This window comes from Phodopus roborovskii, unplaced genomic scaffold (genome assembly GCF_943737965.1).
Source record: "Phodopus roborovskii unplaced genomic scaffold, PHOROB, whole genome shotgun sequence".
NCBI lineage: Eukaryota > Metazoa > Chordata > Mammalia > Rodentia > Cricetidae > Phodopus > Phodopus roborovskii.
In genome coordinates, this window is record NW_026126433.1 from 20,904,829 (window position 1) to 20,914,250 (window position 9,422).

A 9,422-nucleotide genomic window follows, 5' to 3' on the forward strand; every position below is an offset into this window, starting at 1 on the left:
GTCTTTTTTCTTTGTTACTATAAAGTGACTATTTTCTTATATTTTTGGTCACAAGTAAAGCTTTAGGTGGCTGAACCATCTCTCCAGCCCAAGTGCCCATTATCTACATTTGTGATTGAAAGACATTTTGGTCATCAACCCAATTTTAAAAATCCTACAAGTCTGTATTTTGAGATTCTTTCTGTTTTTTAATGAGGAAAATAAAGTACATTGGATGTTTTTCTAATATTAACCATTTCAGTAGATTACAAAAAATCCTTTTAGGCACTTCTTGAATAATATACATTTTTGTCTCTTCTGGCAAAATTGAGCATGTAAAATATATGTGTCTATTGACTTCTGGTTGGTTGCTAAGAGACAAAAAAAAAATATGGTTTTGAAGTCTTGGAACAAAGAAACTTATTTTATATAATGTATGTTCTAAAGGAAGCAGAGCTACAGGAAGGTAATTTTTTAATATGAGGATTACAAACATAATAGTACTCAGGAGTATATGAGCACACTGTGAGAAGGTAATATTGAGAATGGAATGACAATGGAAACTGAGAATATCAAGAATTTCTCTCCATTATCAAATTCCAGGGCATTGATGATTTGGTTTATAACAAGCACACTGGAAAAAAATCATTATGATACCATCATTAAAAGCCTTCAATATAGCAGCTCCATAGAAGTAAACAATTTGATATCTTGAGAAAATACATTTCACCTATGGATGTCATTAAAATTAACCTAGACCTGTAAAAAGTATATTATTACAAAACATAATTGAGTGCACTAAAGATGGGATAAAACTAAGTCATGTAAATTGTTATTTAGGTCTCCCCTTCTCTTATCCCACAGATACTAGCTTGTTTGAGTTTGTGGAAAATTCCAAAAGAATGCACATGTAAAAATTTTAAAATTGTTAACATTCCTCTCACTTTATCTCATTTAAAGAAAATTTATATCCATTTCTGTTCAAGCAAAGAGCAGACATGTTCTTCTGAATGCTGATGATTTTTTTCAACTCTGTTAAAATCAAAACTTCTCCTGAAACTTGGTGTTCTCTAGCTGTATGCTTGATTAATGGTATTTAATGAAATTCACTTGCTAAAACTCAATTTCTTGGAAACATTCTAGTTATATTTCCTTCTCAACATTAAATCCTTTCCTAATCACCTCCATTCTTTTTCCACTCTACCTACTTAATAACTCATCCTCTGCTTTTGGACTTACACTAAATCAGTATTTATTGGCCTTATAAACTCTATCTTATCACCCCATTGTTCAGAGGACTGGGCATCCATGGACTGTCCAAGTTCCTTATTAATTCCAAACACTGACCTAAAAAAGAGAACTGCCTAAAACTAATGACCTTTACTTGTGAAGTCTTAGTTGTCCATTTGCCCTGAATAGCTTTCAAGTTATGTTTACTCTCACAATGAGAGAGATTTACTATCTTCTTGGGAGCCCTTTCTGGCTTTTACAGGCAGCAACAAGTTCTCTACTATATGTATTATTCCTATTGTCCCTTATTCATATCTCACACATTGAAAGCTTCAGTTGGAAGTAGCATGAAATACCATCATCTTCTATGGTTGACCACTATATATTTTTACAAATAATTTTTCAAATTAACAAATATATAAATAATAAATAAATAAATTTAATTGCATTCAAGGAACCAAAACAATATCGGAGACTTGAACTATCTCATTTCAGTTCCTGGAGAATTAAATAGAGAACAAAGATCAAACCACAGATTTACTCCTGCAAACATTTAGGATATTGGGTTTGTTCAAGATAAAACAAAAAATGTTATGCAGTAAATAAATGTAATAGTAGTATGAATCACAAGGCATGCAAAGGACAAAAGATTGCAACATGTCTTGTGGTGATTAAAAATAACATGCTTAGACATACAATAGTCATCAAATACACAAAATAAAAATATAATACTTAAGTTCTGAAAATAAAAAGGTAGACCATATCGGAAGCACTGGAACTATGTAATTGGACAGATAGAATGGTTGTGAGTGAAATGAAGCACAGAACACGTTAAATAAAATGAGTCAATAGATGATGCTGTCAACAACAATGTGCACAGAGTGAGAAGACTTCAAATGAGTTCACCATAGTCTAAGATCTATAAAAGTTATGACACAGGGTATGGCAAAGCAATCTTTAAAAGTGTAAAATCTAAGGTTTCTGCAAGCTATTGGAAAATGAACACAGCTTGTCAGTGGGTGATGGATGTCCTTTTTAGTATTTCCCGCTTGTACTCTTAGAGTCACCAGTTAGGTTTTTCAGGTCAGGTTTTGCTTTCCTTGACAATGTAATTCTTGACAATATAATCCCTAGCAGATAAAAAACTATTGTCTATTTGTTTCAGGTCACTTCTCTGTGAATGTAACCACATGTCTTTTCTGTGTGCAGTTGTTAAGCCAGAAGGTTTTGTTTTATTTGTAGTACTCTACCTTGTTCATTCTTCTCTCATCCTTAACATTATTGTGCCTGTGTGAAATATATAGCAAGTAAGACCTTGATCCCTTTTCTTCATTGACTCACTCTGATCTCCATTTCATCATGAGGCAGAAAACTGACCATACAAAATATGTCAAAATGAAGTTCCATTAAATATTTATCTCTTTAAATATTTACTCTTTAGTGTATTGAATTATGGAAGCTATACCTTGTGGCATGGACCCCAAAGTATCCAAATTTCAAAATACTCTGTCAAAGTATATTAGTTTATTGGATTAGTTATGGCATTGATTATTAACTCTTTTACGTGATTTTTCTTTTTTGCAGGAGACATAAAAACAAGCATGCATTTCCCCAAAGTAGGTCACGACCTATAGACAATAGAAATGCTTCCACTCAAAATCAGCTTAGAGATCATGTAACTTACTCCTGTAAGGATGAGAGAGAACTTGCAGGAGCAAGCTCATAGGCTGTTCTATCATAGTAAAACCCACTTTAGCATGTGTGAAACTCACAAAAGATACATCTTTCAGCTCTCTGCATAATTTTTCAAAAGTTGTGTTTTTTGAGATTCCCCTTTTCCTAGGAGACATTCTAAGTATATAAACAAGGAGTTGAGCCTGTGATCATGGGGGCATCAGGAATCTACTGAGATTTGTGGACAATTACTGTTAATTCTCTATTAATATTTACATATAATACTAAATTAGGCAAGATCCTTTATGATAGCATTATCTGTTTCTTGCTTGCTCAAAAGAGGTCAGTAATAGTCCATTCATGGGTGAAACCATGTTTATACACTTCCTTGATGAGCAAAAGTCCTAGAAAACTCACCTGCCAATCTCAAATTGGAAAGTACATTATTATATACTTATTCACTTGGAGCCCCCTGGTTCTGTTCTCTACTAGAGGGCTTCCTACAGAAGATGCATTAAAACTGTGATAGACTTTTAAAACTGTGTGTTTAAAGAAATGCACTTCTCAATGTAAACAGTTCCGGAATGAGAAGCATATTTCCAGATTTCCATTCTTTTGGGTTTGTATTTTAAAAACTAGATCTTCCTTACTACCTGTACCTGAAGGTTAAATCACAAATTTAATTTTCTTTTATATTAAACGTCAGATCTGAAGAGTACATTGCTTCACATCCAACTCACTCTTTTCTCAATATCATATCCTATCTTTGGCTTCCAAGATTGGGGCACACAACAAAGGACATTATAGCTGAGATCTAAATTTTATTTAATAAGCCCTTCCAGACATAAGAAATATCCAACAAAATTTATCTTTCATGTAGTTTTCTGCCAAATCAGAGGCTAATGGATTGAACAGGATCCTTGTGTTTGTTTGATTTTCTCTCTCATTGTAATTACTCATGGGTCAACTTATTTTCTAAGAAAATATTTTAGCCACACTTACCTGTTTAATTGCTCACAGCAAGGGCCTTGAGATAGATGTCATATATTACTCTCAGGGATTGTGATAGATTTGTGGTAGAAAAAAAAATATGTTTGGACTCAGTTCAGATAGGGTGCCAGTAACAGACAAAAGAAATTATTCTACACAAATCAATGTCATTACATGAAAGATCCATAGGTTTGAAGTGAGACTGAATGTACTTCCTCAGCTTGATAATAAAATAAGCGAAATGGGGTGGAAATATGTGGAGTGAGGAGCTTCTGCTATTTAGTATGTGATTCCTTTATTCAACTTTGCTGGGTTAGACACTTGTCAATCCTATGAATCTTTATGTAATGAGATTGATGGTGACCTCTTTACAAATAGGGAGTGTGGGAGAATCAGTAGGGAGGAAAGTTGAGAATGAAGGAGGGAAAAGTTCCCTGGTAGAGTTTTGAAGTCTCTTATGTATACTATCATATCATCTGCAAAGAGTGACAGTTTGACTTCTTCCTTTCCAAGTTAGCTCCCCTTGATCTCCTTTTGTTATCTTATTGCTTTACTTAGATGTTCAAGTAAAATATTGAAAAGGTATGGAAAGAGTGGGTAGGGTAGCCTTTGCCTTTTTCCTGATTTTAGAGGAAGAGAGTAGATTTAAGCTTCTCTCCATTTAGTTTGATGTTGGCTGTTGGTTTATTGTATATTACTTTTATTATGTTTAGGTATGTTCCTGATGTCCCTGACCTTTCCAAGAATGGGTGTTGTATTTTGTCAAAAGTGTTTTCAATATGTACTGGGATGATCATGTGGTTTTTCTGTTTCAGTTTATTTATATGGTGGATCACATTGATAGATTTTCATATGTTGAAATAACATTGCACCCCTGGGATGAAGCCAACTTGGTCATGGTAAATGATTTCTCTGATGTTTACTTGGATTCGATATGCCAGTATTTTATATTGCGTATTTTTGCATCAATGTTCATGAGGGATATTAGTCTGTAATTGTCTTTTCTTAATTGGGTCTTTGTGTGGCTTAGGTACCAAGGTAATTGTAGTCTCATAAAGAGTTTGGTTATGAATCTTCTGCTTCTATTTTGGGGAACAATTTGAGGAGTATTGCTATTGGCTCTTCTTTGAATTTCTGGTAGAATTCTGCACTGAAACCATCTGGCCCTGGGCTTTTTTTTTTTTTTTTTCTTTTGTTTTTTTGAGAGGCTTTTGTTAATTGCTTCTATTTCATTAGGGGCTATAGGTCTATTTAAATTGTTTATCTCTTCTTTATTTAATTTTGGTAAGTTATATCTATGCAGAAATTTGTTCATTTCCTTAGAATTTTTTTTTTAATTTTGTGGAGAACAGGTTTTCAAATTATGACCGGAAGAATCTCTAGATTTCCTCAGTGTCCATTGTTATTTTCCCTTTCATTTCTGGTTTTGTTGATTTGTATGTTCTTTCTCTGTCGTTTGGTTAGTTTGAATAAAGGTATGTCTATATTGTTTATTTTTCAAAAAAAAATCTTTGTTACATTGTTTCTTTGTATTGTTTTCCTAGTTTCTACTTTATTGATTTCAAGCCTCAAATTGATGATTTCCTGAAATCTACAAATGGATGGAACTTCAAGAAACTATCCTGAGTGAGGTAACCCAGTCACAAAAAGATGGATTTTAGACATTGAGTCAAGGATCACCAGCTTATAATTCACACCACCAAAGAAACTAGGATAGAAGGAGAAACCTAAGAGATTCATACAAGGACCCCCACAGAAGGAGAAAGAACATGTACTGAAGATCATATTGGGAGTGGGGGTCAGTGATGGAGAGAGAGTTAGGAGAAAGATAAGGGGAGGAGAGGAAAACATATGGGACCAGGAAGATTGAATGGAAGGACAAATAGACAAGAGCAAAAATCAAAATAAATAAATAAATAAATAAATAAAATAAAATAAAAACCAAAATAAAAACAAAAGATACCATAAAAGGGAGCCATTATAGGTTTGAAGAGAAAACCAACTCTGGAGAAATGTCCAGAGACCAACAAGGATGACTCCAACTAACAATCTGAGCAACAGTGGAAAGCCTACCTTAAATGCCTTAATTGTCCTTCTCTGATAATGAGATTAAAAACTAACTTATATGTCATCATAGAGTCCTTATGTAGTAGCTGATGGAAACAGAAGCAGACATCTGCTGATAAACTCTGAGCCAAACTCCTAGAATCCAGTTGCACACGAGAGGAGTGATAAGAAAAGGGGTTAAGACCAGGCTACAGAATCACACAAAGACAGCTGACCTGAACAAAGTGGAGATAATGTACACCCAGACTGATAGCTGGGGAACCAGCATTGTACTGACTCAGACCCCTTGAACTTGGGTCTCAGATAGAAGGCCTGGCAGTCTATGGGACCTGTTACAGTGGAACCAGGATGTATCCCTGGTGCAACAAAGATCTTCAAGAGGGATACTCCCTTAGCTTACAAACATAAGGAAGGGCTTACTCCATATCCCAAATGACTTGACTGATGTTGATGATCCCTCCTGGAAGGGATCATCCTCCTTGTGGAGTTTAGGGGGAAATGGGATGGGAAGGGGAGTTGGTGGCATGGGATGGAGGCAGGAAGATGGAACTCAGATCAATATGTGAAATACACACACACACACACACACACACACATACACACAAACACATACATACCTTTATGGAGGGAAGAAACACAAGGAGAAGACAAAGAAGGAGGAAAAGGAAGAAAATAAGAGAAGAGGAAAGGAAATTATGTATTGGAGAGGGTTGATAGATGGATTAGAGGAAGAAAATACCTGAGAAATATATATATATGGAAAGAAAGGTGGTTGTAAGGAAGGGAGGTAGGAAGAGAGAAAACATTTAAAGAAGAAAGGAAAGGAAATAGGAAGAGAAGAGAAAAGATAGGTGAATAGGAGAGGGGAGGATAGGGGACTGTTAAGTAGAGGGACAAGGAGATGATAGAGAGGAAATGGAATGTTAGAAGAATAAAATACTTTTGTTTCTCTATTTCTTTACCAAAAACCACTAAGTACAAGTCAATACCAGTTGTATTCCTGTCTTAAAGTGAAAATTGTTCCTCCAAGAATGTTGGCAAAGATAAATTAAGGAAGTTGATAATTTAGTTGTTATAGTCTACCCCAAAGATGTCTAGTCTTGCAAAATAAATTAGACATAGTTATTATTTTCTGTGGCTATTAATTGCCCCAATTTCTACTTCTAAATGAATCCTTTACTGATATAACAAATGAAACAATCAGGGAGAAATGATTTAAATTGTTGAGATTGGCTTGCTGCTTTTAAAAATAATCAGTAGCATTTATTATTACCAACATCAAGGTAAACAGTAATCATAGGACAGAAGAACTAAACATGGATTGCAATAAATGAAGTATCAGATTAAAGATTAGCATTTAAAGGTAGTAGTCTTTGCTTTGTGTTGTAATTATGTATGCTTGGTAAACATGTTTCATGAATTATAGTCAGTGCTATACCTTTAAATTTAATTCTTATCTATATTTTCCAGGGTACACTGAGTTGTTCACCCAATGACAACGTGAGCAGTATTGTGAAAAGAATATCTTCATTTTGGAACACAAATTAAAATAAAGTATTATGATTAATATTGCATTCAGTATTAGTTTAATGTTCTAGGCCTGTGGTGATATTTTCCTGGTGCTTAAGCAAAAGCCACCTAATTTTTTTTTTTTTACTTCACTCTCTTCATGATATCTTCTACCCAAGAATTTATTCATGTTATAGAAATCCACTTACTATTCTCTGTTGAGTATGGGAAGTGCATGAGTATTTGCTTAGTACTAATGAGGACCTGAGTTTTATTTCTGGACTTTTAAAAAAGAGTTTACTTTTAAGAATCCCCCATTACATGTGGGTAAATTATTAGCTTTTAATCTTAGTATTGGCTAATTTGATGTTAATAAGAAGGAAATGCTCATTTGGAAACCTGTGTGATTTTTGACAAGCAAAACCAAATTTTTAAAACTTTTTGCTATGGCAAAACAACAGCCGAAAGCATAAAAATGGCTTATAAATAGGTTAGTTCTCCCAAAACTCCTGTGGAAATAAGGTAGACAATGACAGTTAGGAAGGAGTAGGTACAGTGACACTTGACAATGGAACTCTGTTTAAAAGAGTCCAAGCAATAGTTTCTATAGGGATATCTTAGCATGATTGCAAAGGAAATATACTCACAAGTCAGGCAATCTGAAGATGAGCCTATCTTTAATTCAGCAAGCTTAAGCTACAAGGCAAATTTCATGTAAAGTTTCTAACACTTCCTGATAATGAAAGCACAGAGGCTAATATAAGGAATCTGAAGGATTTAAGAAATTAAAAAAAGACTACCATGAGGTAATTGAACTCTGTTTTTCTCTATACTTTAGGAGACTGAGAAAAATTGAGACAGTTCTTTGTTTGGAAAAAGTTCAATTAGATCAATGTTTCAGTGCCTTTGGGGAAAGTCAACCATTCACTCTATCGTGTTTGGACTCTATTTCAAAGTGGCTCAAAGGTGGTATAAAAGGTGGTAATTAGGTTTATCAAACTGATTTGTATAGACTTTCTTCTGTATCTAAGGTTATATTTGTTTCAATAAACTCAATGATAACAGACTTAAACCTTCCTTATTTTTCTAAGGAAAGTCTCTAGGCTATAATACAGTCTGACATAAAAGGTGGAAAAAGTCTTACATGTTTTTTTTTTTTTTTTTTTGTTGTTTTTGTTTTTTTTTTTTCCCTTGTTGTTACTCAAATTATACTAATGTTCAGCCTGCAGTTGGCCTTGGGGGAACAAACCTGTAACTCCAGTTTTTCATGAGGCTGCTTTGAGAAGATGTTAGTTCAAGGCTTATCTAGACTACTGAATGAGTTCAAGGCTAGCCTCAGTAACTTAGTAAGGTTCAAAAGGGATGATACATGTATGCAAAATTTGTGTTACAGGTACCTTGTAATAGTATACTGCTAAGTACCTGGTCAAAATTCCTAGATATTAGCACCCAACTAAAGACAACTTAGCATTTCCTTGGTATTGTCCAAGATTTTTAGTGCTATATTTGGCACAGAAATTCTGTTATTGTTCTGCATATTTTGCTAACATTTATTAGGTCCTTTTCATGTTTTTTCACATACTTTAGCTACATTTTCCTTTTCTGTTATTGTCACAATGAACTATTTTTCTCTTCCTAACAATTGCTTAAATGGAACTAAAACCTTCTTGCACACAGCTGTTATTAAAAGTATCATGTTGCCTATGCCATTCCAAGCTACACACTCACACACACAAATATATTCATGGTTTTCACACCTACCTGCAATCCCAGCACTGGAGATGCTGATATGGGAAGTAGAAATCCATCCTAAAGCACTTAGTAAACCGTGAGCCTGTCATACAAAATTGGAAAAGAATGGTATTCCACTAATCTTACATACAAACATAAAAACAAGGAATAGAAATCTATATATTTTAAGAATCAAAAGAAACTCACTTTAGAAATAAAAGAAAGCATATAGCAAGTAAAAA